The sequence below is a fragment of the Ambystoma mexicanum genome, chromosome 3p (genome assembly GCF_040938575.1).
Source record: "Ambystoma mexicanum isolate Mex_15411 chromosome 3p, UKY_AmexF1_1, whole genome shotgun sequence".
NCBI classification, from domain to species: Eukaryota; Metazoa; Chordata; class Amphibia; order Caudata; family Ambystomatidae; genus Ambystoma; species Ambystoma mexicanum.
The window spans coordinates 114,484,586-114,503,578 of NC_090925.1; positions in this window are offsets into that span (position 1 = coordinate 114,484,586).

Sequence of the window (18,993 nt, forward strand, 5' to 3'; positions counted from 1 at the left end):
TTGGATTGTAGTAATGATATCATTCACCCTATTGATGCATCTATCTCCTTTCCCTCTCCATTCTCTCACTGCAGCTTTGTAGCAAAGAGGATTTATGCTGCTAATAGCATTTTGCCTTCTCATTGGTCTGGGTTTCCTGGGTTTCTGCACCCTTTCTATTTTTCTATTTTTCTATTTTTCTATTTTTCTATTTTTTAATTTTTTTATTTGTCCTCTGGAGTGAATCTGGGACTTTCTTTAATTGCACTTGAGAGCAACATTTGTAAATGTTGCCATTTTTCCCCACCTGAAATGGCCATCTTGTAATCAGGTCTAGCCACTTTTTTGGGCCTGATGTACTCTTGGCCCACACAGCTGCATGCGCCACTGTCTATCATGTTGCCTCTAGATTTCTCCTTGTCATTCAACAAGAGGTCAATGCACCTGCACCTACCCACCTTATCCAAAACACAAAAGAGTACACCATTCTTAGTCACATATGCATTCAGATGTACATCTTCCTATTGGGTTGGTGGCCGAGGCATTCAAATAGTCAGCTGGGACCAAGTGGCAGTGGGTTCGATAGCACCCACCAATTTCTTTTTTTTATAGTATAGACGCTACTGAAAATATTTTGCTTTTTTTATGCCCTGTATTTTTGTTAGGCTGGAAATAAAATCTCTCCATAGATGTGCCTCGTTTCTGTGCCTGCTGCCCACGGTTTGCCGAGCCACGCCCCATTGAATGGTGGTGGAACACGATGTCTGCAAGCAGGCACAGGTCACGCTGCCAGGCAGGTTCGCCGGCCGCTTTCTACATTGCCACGCGAGCCGCGCACTGACACCACGCGGGTTGCCCTGCACCAGTCTTTCTATGCTGCAGGCACGTGTGACTGATATATTTAAAAAAAAGGCACTTTGTTTTTTTTAGTGGCACAGGCCGTGACACTGCCACTGAATTTACCGTCTCTCTCTGCCTGGGACGTTCCTCTGCTCCTACTCCTTTTATTGGTCACTGAGGGCAGTACAGCCGTATTTGAACTGGCTGTCTCCCTCCCCTGACTGCCTGATGTCTGACTGCCTGCTTCCCTCACCACCACAATGTCAGGACGACTGCGACCCTCAGAGGCGGCTTGACTTTGCCAAATCAAATGTGCAGAGGTAAATAAGTGTATTAAACAATAAATATATAAATATATTTTTATTTAAATATGAAATAATGGGTGGTGCCACTACAGCATGATACAGTGCTGGAAATAGAAACATTGACTCTGGGAAGGGAAGGAACCCCCTCCTCCTGGTGGGCACAGCCGAGGGTAGGTAAAGCAACACCCTGCACCCATCTTCTAAATAAATTGATGTCTGTAAAGAAATGAGTTTCTCAGTAAGCCATTCAGTAAGTAAATCCTGTTCATTTACTAAAATAAATTACCTTTGCCCTTTTCTCGTGGGCACATTTAGGGCTTACGCTGCTCTATCTGCCAGCCTGATAATCTGCAGCCATGCCAGCCTGGCCCTGGCTGGCATGGCACCATTGCATTGACTGGGAACCCACAGTGAAGGACTGATGGTGGGTGTGCATGCTCTGCCCAGTAGGGAGGTACCAGCCTCTGCAAACTATAAAGGGTGTGTCACTTTCACTGGGCTTTTGCCGGCCAGAGACAGACCTCTTTAAAAGGTGTTATCGCTGATCCTCTAACCGGCTTGGAACTCTTTGATGCAGGGCAGGGAATATGTTTGGCGAATAATAACGAAGTTCAAGGTGGGGCTCAGGTTTTGCACATCCATGAGAAATCCAGGGAAACCCCCATTGGAGTTTGCATTAGGAAACAAGTCATTATATTCTATGCCGCATAAGCTGCCTCAGACGTTGGTGGGGACTCGGGGGCTCCCATTTTGAAAATAGACCCCATGCATCTTCTATAGGCCACAAAGTCACCCAGGGAGGTGGGATAAAACGAATGCACGCTATTTTGCATAAAATGGAAGAGCATTTTGAGAACTTAAGAATTGGTGCATATTCCTTACATGACACAGCTGTGGCAATCTTGCAAGCATGCAGCCCTTCTGAGCACATCATGGACACTGGCCTGCCTGCTGCTTACATTTCCATTTAGCAATTGTTCAGTATTGTGTGTTCGGGATATATAGGCCACAGACACATCTCGGGAGGATAGCTCAGGGGCAATGTGCTCTCCTTGGAAGCAAGACGGCATGGAGCACCACATGTTCGATCCCCGGGTGCGCACTTAGAAACCTCTAAGGATTAAGTGTGTTATAAATAACATATCATATCATATACCATAACACAGAAGACGACCATGGCTTGGCAACGTAGCTCGCTGCTTTGGAGGCCTGCTCTAGAAATGTGGGATCGCTAAATCAAAGGCTTGGATCTAGATACACTCAAGATGCCTGAGGTGGTATTTCATCCTTTTGTGATATAATAAAAAAAGTTATAAATTGCTGGCAGGGGGTCATATTTATCCAGAATCAACATTAAGTGTGTTTTGATGAGGCTCCCCATCTCCCCATCCAACAGTGTGAAACGGATTACACCTTGCATGGTTTTGCTGCATAAATGTAGTCTGCCAACTTCAGAGTAAGAACATTTTAAGGTCAGCAATGCTGGTAATGTTGACACAATGCTGCCCGGTGCTTACTGTAATCGTCTAACAATACTCCTTCATTCACAATCATTTAATGAACGCAGGACAAAAAGCAGATTTGTAAGGTGGTGTAGGTCAAGACTTTCATCACTCCTGACACTTGCCTGAAAGATCTACAGAGAGGGTGGTCAGGGGACTGAATTTCACACACTGATTGTTGTATGTGATATAGGACATACACCCAAGTCTTGTTTTCTGCGCCCATCTATTACTGCGCCACAGTGAAGTTCAGGTATCAACCAAAACCAGTTTTTCTTACATCATCTTATATTTATTGATAGCCCATAAGGATGACACGTGTTTCGGCACCCTAAGTGTGCCTTTTTCAAATCTGGGCATTAAGGGTCGCTTGATAAACTATATACAAGATAGCAGGATTTAAATAACATTACAAAGCAATTTTTGTGATGTATAGATAAAACAGATTCCCCAGGTTTCCCAAAAGACCAAATACATATCAATCATATTATCCAGTATATGACCAGAACAGATCGGCATTTTTGTTAATAACACAAAACAAAATACATCACCCGTTTGTTTCCACACCATTATGATTCTGAGAAAGCATGTGTAAATCCATCAAAACATAAAAACATAGAACATACCATCATGGTGCCCAAACCTAGTGGCGGGACATGAGCAATCACCGTAGGGGAGGAAGGGGAGGGAGGGAAACATCATTGGTGGAACGGGAAAAAAAAATAACAGAAAAGGACTAAAGAATAGTTTATGTTTCACTTGCTAGTTAAATTTAAAATAAATCTGTCTCCAGATAGGGCTTACCTATCGTCGGAAATGCGTGCAATGATCTCGTGTTGTTAGATAGAGTCCCATCAGACTCATAAGCGTTGCGAGCACTTCAACAAGAAAAAAAGAGAACACAGTGGGAGAATACGTTAATTTCCCCTGCTTGATACCGTATCGAAGTTTTAACTTTTATATTAGAGTTTTATTTGTATCAGGATTCGGGTATCTGACAATCCTCCTGTTTTTTTAAAACAATGTTTAACTAATTATTCATACTAAAGTGCCCGACCTGGAGATGTTGTATTTAAATCTTAACTAGGTTATGTTTTCTCCAGGTTTCTAATAGGAGCAGAAACTCCAGCATAACGATTAAACTTGGTCATTAAAAGAGACGTAAATTCATAAAGCATGCATGTCCTGTATTCCTTATTCAGGTGGATGAGCGTTCATGTAGTAAATGAACACCAGGACTTTGAACAAGTGTTCCGTGCGTCTGTCTTTGAAACTCTGGAACTGTGTTGGAATAAATCTGTCTCCTTGCCTTTCTGTGTGCAAACTCCTCTGTTAACTCTTTAAGATCTACTTTCTTTTCTATTTCGCTCTCTAAACTCAGAATGGAAAGTCCTGTCAATCTCTCCTGTGTCATGGAACTTCTAAGGTAATCTATCTATTAATTTTAGCCTAGGAAAAGATTTTTTTCATCTGTAGTCAGAGTTACTGGGATTGTTATGAACAATTTTATAAAGGTTGCAAAATCCAAAACACTTGGCAGAATTCCATTATTTTTCAAAACAAAAGACTTCCCAGATCCTTCATTGTTCCATCTCAACATTATTGGATTTGGACGTTCACTGCTGCCCCGAATTTTAAACGTTTCAATGGGAAGTTTGAGTATAAGGCTTCCTTGTATAGAGCTGCAAGGGACTTTAAAAAAAAATACTTTTTCGAATTTCTGATGGAGTCATGAAATGAAATCTTTGAACAGTGGTATCTATACCTGAAAATATTTGTTGTAATTGTGTTACAATAACATCTCTTGGTATACAACACCGATACCGTGAAATGATCTTCAGTGTTGGATAATCTTTTATCTTCACACAGTTCATCAAAATGCTTTTTTGAGTGCCATATTCTTTTCTCAGTAAGTCTTGGTTCAATTCCCAAAGCCGTTGCAAGAGAAGAGGCAGTGTTTTTAATATCTTCAAACTGTCCTCTGAGACATACAAAAGCTTTAGTTGTGCTCTTCAACATACCAAATGCTTACTGGAGGGGCAGCTGTTACAATAGCCTAGTCCAGGGGATTTTGAATGAAGTCAAGGTTTGTCTTCTGGGAATGCATTGATATTGAAGCATAAAGTTATGTAATACCAGGGCTTGTGTGATGTCATCAATCCAAGATGGCCACCGTTGCAGATACTAATTTTGTTTTTGAGCTGTAGCTGCTTTTAGGGTGGTTCTATGAACACATTGCTATGTAGGTTTTTTGTTGAACATGATCAAAAGAATAGAAAAGTTCATATAAGGACTCTTTGATATCTTTTACCGTTTCCGAGATATAGCCGCGTAAATTATTGCTACTTCATCGCAAACCTTTGTCTGCATGTTCACTAAATTAGAAATGTTTAAATAATTATCAACTTTCTTGTTAAAATATGATTTATTAAAACTACAATAGCTATTTACATTTGAAGAAATTAAGGTTTTACAGGTTATATTCTGAGTGCCAGAGTTCATTTTCATCATCTAAATTGTCGTTATCACAGAGTTCTTCGTTGCCACCACACTTACACAGTTCTGTTCACCTTAGTGATTTAGGTCAGTATTTGCAATGCACAGCACACCATCTGTTGATGTATGCACACTGTTCCGGCTGTATGATTGATTGGAGTGCACAAGGAAGTATACACACAGTAGGTTAATATTGATTATCTGTCTTCTCCTACCCAAATTGGGATGGCTTTGGGAGATGTGGGTGTTGTTGATCAGTGCATCACCACTCCATCACCTGGTAATGAGTTCTTAAGATGTACAGTATTAGAGAGGATCTTGTCGATGGCAGATTTTCACTTTACATCTCTTTTTTTGTGAACATCCACAAACGCAGTTGACCAATGTCCGAAATCTTTGTTCCTGGCAAGTAGACTTGACAAATGAAACGGTCAATCAATCGTTCAATCTCCTTCTTAAATTCTCCTTGACATCCAGGTATTCCCAAAACGTCAGGGATTTATTTTTCTGAAGTCTTGAAAACTTTCTAGAATGATAGCTTTCCTTTATTCCTAAGGCACCCGGTAACATCACACCCTGAAAGAGAATGAAAACCTAGTATGTCTGCACTTTTTTAGGCCTTAAGCAGGAGCACAAACGTTTCAGATCTATAAATCTTCTATTCATTCCAACTCCTGTGACAACCATGCTGTCAGCTGGGAGAAACAGTGGCCACCACAGTGAAAGGACACAGTGGAACACCGGAAAGGTTAAGTGCAACGTAAAGCAGACTTTCTCTCTCGGTTTCCCTGTGAAACACCTCGGTCCAACCTGCATTGGGGAAGGGTATGTGAGAAACCTGAGGGTATTCTCACTTCTTTCCTCCGCGGGTCCTCTACACTGGTGGCCATGGAAAGGTCATCACTTTTGAATCCTGACCCTGGGGATGGACAAGTAAGGGAGGATCACATGGATGGAGGGTCCTTGGGGACCGGGATGTGGATGCCCTTAAGAGAGACATGGTATCCCCCTTTCCCTACTAATGACCAACCCAACCCCTTCCCAGCCTTCATGGGTTATTGTGACTCAGTTTCCCTGACTTCCTCATATATGATGACTGACAGTGCTGGGCCGAAGAAGAGGCAACCAGGAGTAGTGAAGACTAGGTGCTTTTACAACTCTGGTGCTGGGACGAAGAGGCCTGCTGAGAGTTGTAGAAGTCAGGCATGTCTCCTTAATGATTGTTAGGCAGGGCTAATTACACATTCACACATGCAGCCTGTTAAAGTGCTGCAGGTGTAGATAAGAAGCTCAAATCAAGAAGTAAAGAGAGAGGCGGTGGCAGTGGTGTTGGCAGCAGCAGCAGCAGGGGTCAAGATAAACAGCAGAGGGCTGTGTTTGTGGAACAAACTGACGGTTTATGGAAGTGCATCTTGTGAGCCGGGACTCGTGGAAACAATCAAATGCTAGGAAGGGAACCGTGCAGAGGCTGTCCTTTTCCTGGTGTTCACAGTGCTCGTTCTCCTGTGGAGAGACACCGACACAGAAGTGCCTGAGGGGCAGGAGGAGAAACCCTGAGGCGGAGGGCAGAGGGCGCAACGATTTGCACTGCTGGAAAGCCCAAAGACACAACCTGTGAGTTTCTATCATGAGAGAAACGTGTATTCAAGTGTTTGAACTTTCATGGAAGCATACTGTATAGTGCAGTGGTCGCATGTTTGATGAAGCACGTTTTCGAAGTCTCTGATGTGAATCCTTGTTAACTACAGAACTAAAAAGAATACTTTGCAGCATGTCAATGAAGCAGGTTTTCGAAAGTCTCTGGGTGCTGGGATCTTCAATAAAGGCAATTTACAAAGACACTACACAATGGGCTGACCTAAATGAAAACCTTAACAAAAATAACCTCATGGTTATTGAACTCCGAACTGAGTAAAAATATATAATAAATAAACAGAGCTGTTACATGTGGGAATTAAAAGTGATTGGTGCTTTGAATTTAAATAAAACCACCAGATGCCAAACTCAAACGTGAATGAAACTTCAATCTAAATAAAATCCATAAATGCTAAACTCAAGCAAACAGAACTTTGAATTTTAAGCAAAACCAATACAATCTGATCTTTAAAGTGAATAGAACTTTACCAGTGTAAAAGAACATACTATATGGTGGACTTCAGGCTGCATGGAACTCTGGAGCTGAACTTTAATGGTCAATTCAAGAGAGACATACTAACCAACAAAGTGGGAAAAAAATTGACTACAATAAAAGTATACTTTGCAAGCTGAATGAACTACAACTCTGAAATGTAACTCTCACTCAAGGTATTTGTGCAAAGACCGACCATCCAAAGAGGGCGCAAGAGTGGCGCAGAACTTTCAAAAGACCAGGAACACTGGTGTAGTATTGAAACTGAGTCTTGGGAAGGGAACCCAGATGCTTAACCCATTTATTGACTTGAGGACAGAGTCTCGAGATTGTTTTAGGTTTAAAACTGTGTTTTTGGAACTTGGGGAAGGTAACCCTGAGTCCTAATTAGAAACCTTCTATTTAAAGTCGTTTGTGTGTGATTTGGAAATTGGGGAAGGGGATCCCGAGTCCTACCCGGGGGAAAGGAAACCCTGAGACTTGAAGAGACGTCTTTGCATTATAGTTCTATATAAGGGTGATTTTGAGACTTTACTGGGTTGAACTGTTTATACTGGGGGAGGGACCGACAAAGGAAGCTCTGAGCTGAACAGAGCTCAGAGCCTTTGTGTTGGACACTGTTTCTGTTGGTTGCTGACATTGCTTAGCTTATTTGTCAGGGCAAGTATAGGTTTCGGACAAAGACAGATTCTTAAATTGAACTCTGTGCCTTTGGGCCTCATTATGACCCTGGCGCTGTTAACCCATTAGCGCCTGATTACGAGGTCCCTTTGCGGGACCCGACCGTAACGGCTGGTCGGCACCAGCAGTTAAAGTAGGGACCAGCAAAGGGACCTTGGTGCTAAGTACGGTAATTCCCCCTTTCTCCATGGCGGAGTCGGTAAGTTACCGGCATGGACCATGGTGCTATTAGCACGATGGTTTTCTGCCTGGGTCGTAATGAGGCCATTTGCCTTTCCTTAATTTTATTTCAGTAGGGAAATCCCACCAAAGTACAGGGTAAGATAGGCCTTTTTCCATCCTGACTTTTAAGTTAATAAAATGTGTTTCGAATTGAGAATCTGCTGTCAGTATCTTACTTCAAGATGCCTTCTCAATGACCATCTACAAAGTATGAATAATAAAACATTCCTTTACAACATGCTCAGGTATACTAATGAAAAGGTTAAATGTTTCAATACTGAAACAGTGAATAGAGAATGGAGGGAAAAGGAGGGATTTGGCCATGACAAAACCACAATGAAGAAACTGTAGCTTAAACTATACATTCTGCAAGGTTTTATTCACAATTCTGATTTACAACACAGTGAGTGTTTGACTTCTGTGCTTAAAAACTCACAGAGTAGAGACAAGAATGGTGAATGAGAGAAGGTGAAACAAGCATTGACAATGCCAACAGTTTGGGCTTTTGTGGAGGCATGGGAAAGACATTTGTCAGGCACTGCCGTAGTGGTATTAATTGGCAAATGCCTAATGCCTATACACAATCCAAAACGTTTGGCTATGCCAAGGCTTGTTTTTAACATTACTTTGATGAAGAACATGCACAGTGCCTATAAATAGAGTGGCTGCAGGCAGGCCTTGTTAAGACATTTTTATTATGCCAGTAGCGAGTTTACAACTTCAATAAAGTCATTAACTCTCATATGACTGCTTTGGGAGAACATTGACAGGCACTGTCATCTCAAAGACAGATGTAAGCAATATTTAGACTTTAATCAACGGATTGCATAATCTACCATCAGCTACTTGTGTTATTGAAGATCACAAATAAACATAATGGGCCTCATTCCATGTATGGCGGTAAGGGATACTGGTCACCGTTAACGAGACCGGTGCCGGTAATCCCTTACCGCCACATTCCGAGTTCCCTTTGCGCCCTCGTCCTTAACGCCTGCTTAGCAGGCGTTAGGGACGAGGACGCAAAGGGGCTTTTTAGCCAATAACGGTGACCGTAAAGTACGGTCACCGTTATTTGCAATTTCCCCATTCCCATTGAGTCCTACGGGGGCTCATTTGGGAATGGGGAAGAGCCCTGGGGAATGGGAAATTACCGCCCTGGTCAACTCGGAATAGGGCGGTAATTTCTCATTCCACCAGGGCGGTGCTGGTACGGGTTCGGTGCCGGCCATTGGTTAGCGCCGGACTCGGAATGAGGCCCAATGTTTCCTACTTGATGGAAAGTTGGAGTAAACTGCCTAATACAATGTACATTTTATGTAGTAATTTAAATGTATTCCTGAATGCGAGGATACCCAGAGGAAAAATACTTTTAAGCAGACCTCAAATCTAAGTAGTGGAAAAGTAAATTAAACTTTTGAAAGCTTAAAGAGAGCTTAACTAACAGCATAACAGTGCTTGACTTTTGACGGTATGATGACAGTGCTTGACTAATGGTAGAATGGGAGCCTTTGGCCTAAATACTCTACACTGTTAATTTACCAGCCAATTAGTCAACAGTCTGACAGCAAAACAGGAATTGGTGTTGTCCAGTTTGTAGTCCAGTGTGCCAGCTAAGGAGTCATCAGTCCAGTGTGCCAGCCAAACAGTTAACAGGGCAGTTTACCAGCCAAGCAGACATCAGTCTGCAGTCCAGTGTGACAGCCAAGCATTTTACAGTTGTGAGGTATCCATGATTTGTAATGCTCATTTGCCCCTCCAAAAAAAGCATTTTAAAAGTGATGTTGAAATTACTTTAGTGAGCAATTTACAGTTCCAATACTTTTCAGATGCTTCTGCTTTTCAATCACTATTTCAAAAGTTTCCCAAATTCGATTTTAAAGGCTTTAAAATAAGATTCTTTTCGCTCTTGATTCAACAGGGGTTCCCTTCCCCAACAATTCCACAACTTAACACAGTTCACCAAATGTTAGTGTCAGAGACTTTAGAATGCGCATAGGTTACTTTCTTCTATGCGTGACCACACGGACACCTTGACTCTCATAGGATTCTGCCCCTGGCGCTTCGTTTCTCAAGTTCCTCCAATTCAAATGTTCTCTGTATCAGAGACTTTCGTATGCGCATATATAACGTTCCTCTATGCGTGACCACTTCAACACCTTAACTCTCATATGATTGTGCCCCAGGCACTTTATCACTCGTGCCTTTACTTTTAGCTCCACTTCAGGCATCGCTCAGGTCCCCCTGCACTTCAGAGAGATATCTTCACTTTCAACTGAATCTTTCCATAACGGGTAAATGTGCACGCTATCCTTCTGTTTCGTTCCTGCTCACAAATATTACAGTTCTCAATGGACAATTGAAGCTTTGTCTTCAGCACATCTTTCATGTTACTCTCATCCTTCATTTAGCTACATTTTATCTTGCACTCTTTGCATCTTTCATCAACCAGGTTCCTCTCTGACTTTGAACTCACCGGTTGGGATCAGCGTAGCCTTCTGTGTCCAGGTCAGGGACTCCTCGCTCAACCCTCTGACACTCCAACAGTCCTGGGAGGCCTCTCTGGACCGTGGGAACAAACACCTTCAAGGATTCTCTTTTCAGAGAGCAGCTTTCAACGCCATCCCCTTCTGGCTCCCTCGCCACAATCTCTTGTGCCTTCTCAAATCACAGCCTCTCAGCTTCTCAGTGCTCCGTTCTCTGCCAGCCTCCCTCAGGGTGCTCAGGCCTTCTCCATAGCCTCTTAGCTCAGTCTCTATCTCGTGTTCCTTCTCTGGCTACAGCTCATTCTCTGTCTCTCATGTGCTTACTCCTTTTATACACTTGAGGAGCATTGACTTTGCCTTACTTTGCCTGACCATGTCAATGGAATATTCAAAAAATTGTAGAGTCCCTCTGAATGTCGTTGTTCTGTCTGTGTAACATCATGACAGTTTAAACAAGGAATGTTCAGGAGTGTTCAGGGAAAACCAGGGGGTCTGGTTGACTGTAGGCAGAAGGGATGTGTTGTAGGGGGGTGTTTGGAAAGGGGGGATACCTTGGGCCTCATTACACGGACGGCGGTAAGGGTTAACGGTCACCGTTAATGACAACGGTGACCGTTAACCCTTACCGCCGTACTACGAGGTCCCTTTGCGGGTTGGTGCTCTAACGCCTGCTTTTTGCATGCGTTAAAAACCAACCCGCTAAGGGACCTCGGAGCTAATTACGGCACCGCAAAATTGCAGTGCCGTAATTAGCGCCTTCCCCATTCCCATAGAGCCCTATGGGGCAGAAATGGGAATGGGGAAGGGCAATGGCGGAAGGGGGATTTACCGCCCCACCGACCTTGGAATGGGGCGGTAAATCCCCTTTCCGCCAAGGCGGTGCCGGTAATTTACCGGCATGGTCCAGGGTGCTAATAGCACCCTGGATCACCGCCTTCCGTGTAATGAGGCCCCATGTCTCACCCTCGGGTAATCCCTCCCCAATCCCAGAGGACCCTCCACCCAGGTGATCCTCTCTCGCTAATCCGCCCCCCCGGTCCAGATCCAAAAGCAATGGCCCTCCCATGGCCAACCTGTTTGGAAGATTCCCCGGGAGTAGGAAGGGAGTTGAGCCAATCTGCAACTTCTACACTTGACATATTGTTTCCCAGTTCTTATCATAGAGAAAGGTACAATGATATGTGAATGATGACTTTCATGGGCTAAAATAACAGCCTGTTTTATGGAACTTACTAGGAAAGTACACAAATCACATAATAACCCAACTTGACCATTTTTAAAAACAGAACTTTATAGAAGCATGTTATGCAAAAGGAGAACCATTCCAGCTTCATGTTCTCTATCATCAAAGCATGTATATGAGTACCAGAATAGTAACTGCTGTGCGCTTCAAAGATTTAAGCTGGTTATTTCTTTTTTATTTTGAAGGTTCAAATACACCCAACACACAGAGTTATTGACTGTTAGTTATGATGTTCAGAAATACCTTTGAAATTGTATAAAAGAGCTGAATAAGCCCACCTGAAAATAATCTTGCCAGTGACCAGCGACATTTGGTCAAATAGCCTACATAAAAAAGAAAGATCAGGCAATAGGCTAAACAATGGCACCACTGTTTGAGAAGGCAAACCTTCTCACTGATGGTAGAGTACTAAACAGTGGGTGAGCTGATTTGTCCAGGATCACTATCTCCCCTGCTGGAAAAGCCAGGATATGAGCCTCAACACTCTGTAATTTGTCTACCTAATCACCTTTCCCAACTAACACTTTAGGGGGGGTGGTTGCTAATTTTTACAAACCTCATTTACATACTGGTGCTGTTTTACCTTTAATAGCTAGCGCTGTCTGGTGAGGTACATTATTGTGTTGCGCAGTAGGTGTTACTATCGCAAAGGTATAGGTACATGCGAGTTATCAACCACAGACATGGGAAATGCTGAGTCTATCTTGCTGGAACTTGATACAGTGATGTGGTATATGAACGCAAATCTCTGTAGTTAGTGTTTACCCCACTGAGCTATCGTCTGAAAAATTGTGAAATTTAAACTTTTCAACATGCATTTCAACTTTCAGGATTACACGTGATCAATATATTTCCCTCAGAAAGGTGTCAATGCTACAAGGGTTGTGCTTTAGGGAACAGACAAGTTGGGGCAGATTCTCAAAATTGAGTGTGAATGAAAAAAGTGTAAAGTATGCGCTTTTTTCATTTACGCTCAATTCAGAATTGTGCAGGTCAGCATATTCTCAAAAGTGACTTGCGCATTTCAGGGGCGACTGAACAGTAGCGCAAAGATCCGCCTTTCATATACTTTTAATACATTCCTCCTCACAGTACCCCACTACCACCACATCACTCTTCCTCATCACAGTATTACACTACCACCAACTCACTCTTCTTTGTCACAGTCCCCCACTACCACTGTTTCACTCTTCCTTGTCAGAGTACGACTCTACCACCATCTCACCCTTCCTCATCACAGACCCCCACTATCACCACATGACTCTTCCTCGTCACCCTACACTCAACACCACATGATTCTTCCCCATCACAGTACCACCAACTCACTATTCCTTATCACAGTCCCCCACTACCACTGTTTCACTCTTCCTTGTCAGAGTACGACTCTACCACCATCTCACCCTTCCTCATCACAGTCCCCCACTATCACCACGTGACTCTTCCTCATCACAGTACCACCAACTCACTATTCCTTGTCACAGTCCCCCAATACCACCATGTCACTGTTCCTCGTCAGAGTACCCCACTACCACCATCTCACCCTTCCTCATCATAGTCCCCCACTATCACCACGTGACTCTTCCTCGTCACACAACACCCACCACCATATGATTCTTCCTCATCACAGTACCACCAACTCACTATTCTTGTCACAGTCCCCCAATAACACCATGTCACTGTTCCTCGTCAGAGTACCCCACTACCACAATCTCACCCTTCCTCATCACAGTCCCCCACTACCACCACGTGAATCTTCTGTATCACAGTACACCCACCACCACATGGTTCTTCCTCATCACAGTACCACCAACTCACTATTCCTTGTCACATTCCCCCACTACCACATGTCACTGTTCCTCATCACAGTACCCCACTACCACTAACTCACTCTTCTTTTCACAGTCCCCCACTACCACCATGTCACTCTTCGTTATCACAGTATCCTGCTACCATCATGTGTCTCTTCCTCGGCACAGACCCCCAGTCCTACCGTCTCCTTCTTCCTCATCAGAGTGCCCCATTACCACTACATCAGTCTTCCTTGTCACAGTACCCCACTAACACCAAATCAAGCACACTCCTTACAGTACCCTACTACCACCACCTCATTCTTACTCGTTATAGTCCCCCACTACCACCATGTCAGTGTTCCTCTTCAGAGCCCACCACCACTATCACATCACTCTTCCTCGTCAAAGTACATCACTACCACTACATCACTCTTCCTCATCACAGTACCCCACTACAATCACATCACTCTTCCTTGTCATAGTACCCCACTTCTATCACATCACTCTTCCTCGTCACAGCACCCCACTACCAACACCTCATTCTTACTCGTTATAGTCCCCCACCACTACTTCCATGTGAGTCTTCCTCTTCACAGCCCACCACCACTATCACATCACTCTTCCTCATCACAGTACACCACCACTATCACATCACTCTTCCTCATCACAGTACCTTACTACCACTACATCCCTCTTCCTCATCACAGTACCCCACTACTATCACATCACTCTTCCTTATCATAGTACCCCACAACCAACTTACCAGTCTTCCTCTTCACAGTACCCCACTACTATCACATCATTCGTCCTCATCACAGTACCCCACTACTATCACATCACTCTTCCTTGTCATAGTACCCCACAGCCAACTTATCAGTCTTCCTCTTCACAGTACCCCTCTGCCACCACCTCACTCACAACTTTAGCAGAAGCACAGTTGCTAGGGTTTTGTGTCATTAAATCAGCCCCTTAAAGTCACTACAGCTAAAGGAATGTTACTGAATTCAAGGGTTTTGTTGCATCAGATTGTTTCATCCTAATGATGCTTAAACTACATTTTTTCCACTGCAATTCAGGGCTTTTGTTGCACTGAACGTATTCACCTTAACTGCCCCTTAACTTTTACATTGAATATATATGCACACACAATCACACAATTCAGCACAATTCAATGACTTGTTTTAATTGTTTGAACTGGAAACATAGCATCTATATCTGCAGCCCACCCATGTCCAATCCCCCTCACACAGCACGTACAGTATTTTGACATGTCCTTTCTCTCTATCTGCAGGTTGATTTGAAACTCCAACATGCTGGCGCTGCATCACTGGACAAATGGAAATGGACAATCAGACGGCAACAATCAAGTTTATCATTGTAGGGTTCTCAGATTATCCACAGCTGCAAGTCCCCCTTTGTGCTGTTTTCTTGCTGATTTATCTGTTCGCTCTGTTGGGAAACATTCTGATCATTGCAGTTGTCTACTCACATTCCAAACTCCACACGCCGATGTATTTCTTCCTCACAAACCTGTCCTGTTTAGACATCATTTACACAACTACGATTTTCCCAAAAATGCTGGTTCACTTCTTTCTGGAAACCATTGAAATGTCTCTGTCTGAATGCCTTTTGCAGCTGTATTTTGTCATTGCCATGATGTGTACGGAATTCCTTCTTCTTGCAGTCATGGCCTATGATCGGTACGTGGCCATCTGTCTTCCTTTGCGGTACATGGTCATTATGAATAAATCATTGTGTATACGGATGGCAGTGGGGACCTGGGCCTTGAGTCTCGTAAGTGCCATACCACACACTGTAGCACTTTCACGGCTCACCTTCTGTGAGTCCCACACAATCAACCACTTCTTCTGTGATACGGCAGCCTTGATTAAGCTTTCTTGCACCAGCACTCACACTATTGAGATGCTGAACTATGGCATTGGTAGTCTATTCTCACTATTGCCATTTGGTTTGACTATCACATCTTACATGAACATCATCTCGGCCATCCTGAAAATCCAGACATCGAATGGACGCCGCAAAGCTTTCTCCACATGCGCCTCCCACCTCACTGTGGTCATTTTATTCTATGGATCTATTTGTTCTACCTACATGCGGCCAGCCTCAACTTATTCTATGAATATCAACAAACTATGGTCTTTGTCATACATCGCTGTTACTCCACTGTGTAATCCCATTATATATAGTCTAAACAACAGACAGTTGAAAAACACACTAAGGAAGAGAAATATTGCATTATAGCATGCACAAATTCTATAGCCTCTTTAAACTGGGTTTGTCTGAAAATAGTTAATTAGTGGCAAGGTGTTCTAAAATGTGGCACTTGTTATTTATGCATTATCCCCTTAAGGGAGGAGGGAAACCAGTCAATATTTACTCAGGTTGGCCCTTAAGGAGGTCAGGGGGCACATAATATCCATTATTCCCGTCCCTATGCTGCTACTGCTTTTAACAGTCATTGCAGTGGTGGATGTACCCTTGAAAGAATATATCCAGAGCCTGTGTTTTCCTGTTGTGACATGTTGCCATGGCAACCTGCATGCACAGAGGGACACGCCCATAAGCGCTTGCTGGGTGTGAAGGCATAGGTGGGGTTGCTGCACTGGGAGAATCCTGTTAGCAAGGTGCTGGGTAGAGTGGGAAGACGCCCCAGCCTGCCTCGGCAGCCATCTAAAGATTGTGGGGGGTAGCGGGAGGAGGTAGCACTCCTGGGAGGAGCATGGCAGATGACCTGGAGAGGAGTTTGTGGAGAAAGAACTTTGCCTGTACCTAGCCTCTGGGAAGCAGACATTTCAGGCAACCATTGGCTAATAGAGCATGATATTTCTGCATCTTGCTTTTACTGAGGTGATATGATATGATATGGCATTTATAAGGTGTATATACACAAGTGTATCAAAGCGCGATGAAAGAGAAGGAAGACAGAGACAGCAATCTTACTAGTCCAGGTGGCATTGAGATTGCACACGTGCAGGGGAGGGGGGAAAGTGAAAGTGTGGGGTTAGGGGGGTATGGGGCAGTGCAAAATATAGGATCAACAGTAAAATAAATACGATAATAAAAACAGTAGCTAAAAGTGAGGCCAGCTAGTGGCAAGTGCAGGGGTAAGTGCAGACATCAAGTGTCCAGAGCTGGTGGGGACTGTAGGGACACAGAAACAGCCCTCAAGTGCAGGAGTTGCCCGGGAGGCAGTGCAGGAGTGCAGCTGACAGGGGAGGGGACCTGGGCCCGAGATCAAAGGGTGGCCAGGTGACCAGTGCAGTTTCAGTTAGGAATTCAGCAGGGGAGAGGAGGAGACAAAGCAGAAGCAAAGAGGAAGGTCTTGAGGTGTTCCAGAACTGGAGATGGTTCTCCTCAAGTTTAAAGGAGGCAGGGAGGCTGTTCCAGAGGGAGGCCCCAGCCGAAGAAAGAGATCTACCACCAACTTATTGCTTGGAGAAGGCACTGACCTGAGGGAGTTGGAGGCGGGTGAGCGAAGAGATCGAGAAGGAAGATATTTAGGAAGAGAGAGTTGGAGGTAATGAGGCCCCAGGCCCCAGAAGGCCTTGTAGACAATGCAGAGGGTTTTGAACTTAATCCTTGCAGCCACTGGGAGCCAGTACAGAGATTTCAGTCACGGAGAGATACGATCCCTGGGCTTGAGGCCAAGGACAAGTCTCGCAGTCCTGTTCTGGATGAACTGCAGAGGGCGGAGAGTAGAAGCAGGCAGATTTAGAAAGATGCTATTCCAGTAGTCCAGCCTAGAGAGAACCAGAGCTCTGGAGACAGTGAGCTTCTGGGGAAGGAGAGGAAAGGAAGAATACATCTGAGGAGGTGCAGCTGATAGTTTGACTTCTTAGAGATGTCAGAGATGTGAGGAGAGAAGGAGAGAGTGGAGTCGAAGATGACCCCAAGGTTTTTAGCCTCACAGGTGGGAGAAGGAAGAGGGCCAAGAGAGGCCAGCCAGAGAGCCACAGGACAGGAGGCAGCAGGTATGGCGATGAGGAGAATCTCGGTCTTACTGGCATTAAGGCAGACATCATTGGCAGCACACCAGTCCTGGAGAGCAGAAAGACAGGCAGAGATGAGAGAAGGATAAGAGGTGGCAGAAGGGAGCCTGAAAATGAGTTGAATGTCATCCGCATAACACTGAAAGTTGGGGCAGAGAGCGGCAATGCGGTGGGCAAGAAGTGCCAGGTAATGTTTGAACATCCAGGGAGAGAGGTTTGACCCCTGGGGAACACCACAAGTAGAGATAGAGATAGAGGAGAGGAAGGCCCCAAGTAGGACCTGGGAGGAAAGAGGTCAGCCAAGCCAGGGCCTGATCGGTGATACCCAGGTTATCACGGAGATGGTTGAGCAGGATGGCATGGTTGACCGTGTCAAAGGCAGAAGAGAGATCAAGTAATATGAGGACACAGGGGGTATTCGAGTCAAGGTTGGAGAGCAGGTCTTCATGGATGTTAAGGAGAGCAGTTTCCATGCTTCTGGCAGCTCTGAAGCCAGACTGATGGTCATGGAGACAACGCAGGCGCAGCTTGAAATTGAAGCTGATATTACATTAGTCTGTTATGGATTGTATTTTACATTGTAATTTGAGAATGAGATATTTTTCTTTCTCATTCACAACTGTCATGTCTTTTCCTCTGAGCCAGTGTGGCATTGCGGGGTATAGGGTCATGCATGGATACCATTGGGACTGAGGCATAATACTCGCTTGAAGGCCCTATGGAGCACTGGTGTCATTTTGACAGCTATAATCAAAGGGGCTTGTCTGGTGCTCATGGCAATTCGAGATTTGCTTGATGCTCTGAGGCTTCAGAACATGTTTGGTGGAGGGGTGCACTGGGGACAGGATGAGTGATTGATGTTCCATCTTCATTTCACCATTTACTGTTTTTTTTGCCTCACTTGAGGTTCCTCATTGTGGAGGCTGTGTACATTGCTTTCATAATAGATAGATGAGGTGTGGTTCCTGAGCCTCAAGGCATGCACCGATGTTCTGTTTCAAGGCAGTGTTTTAATGGTACTCACTTTGTGCACTTAAATGTGCGTATCCAATTTACATGATATGAGTGAAATAGTGTGCATAACCTGTTGCTGTCACATGGATAGTATAGAGAATCTGGCAGTGCAACACTTCTACTCTTTGGGGCTGTTCTTTTATTGTTTTGTGTTTTAGCCTTTGACTTTGTCTGCCAGAGGCTATTCTATTTCTGCCTGCTTGGTTATCAGGAGAGGCAGAGCGGGTACAGGGAATGGGCCTTCTTTCTCTGGACTAAGAGGGAGAAAGCAATGACAGCACATCTAGAGTCATACAGATT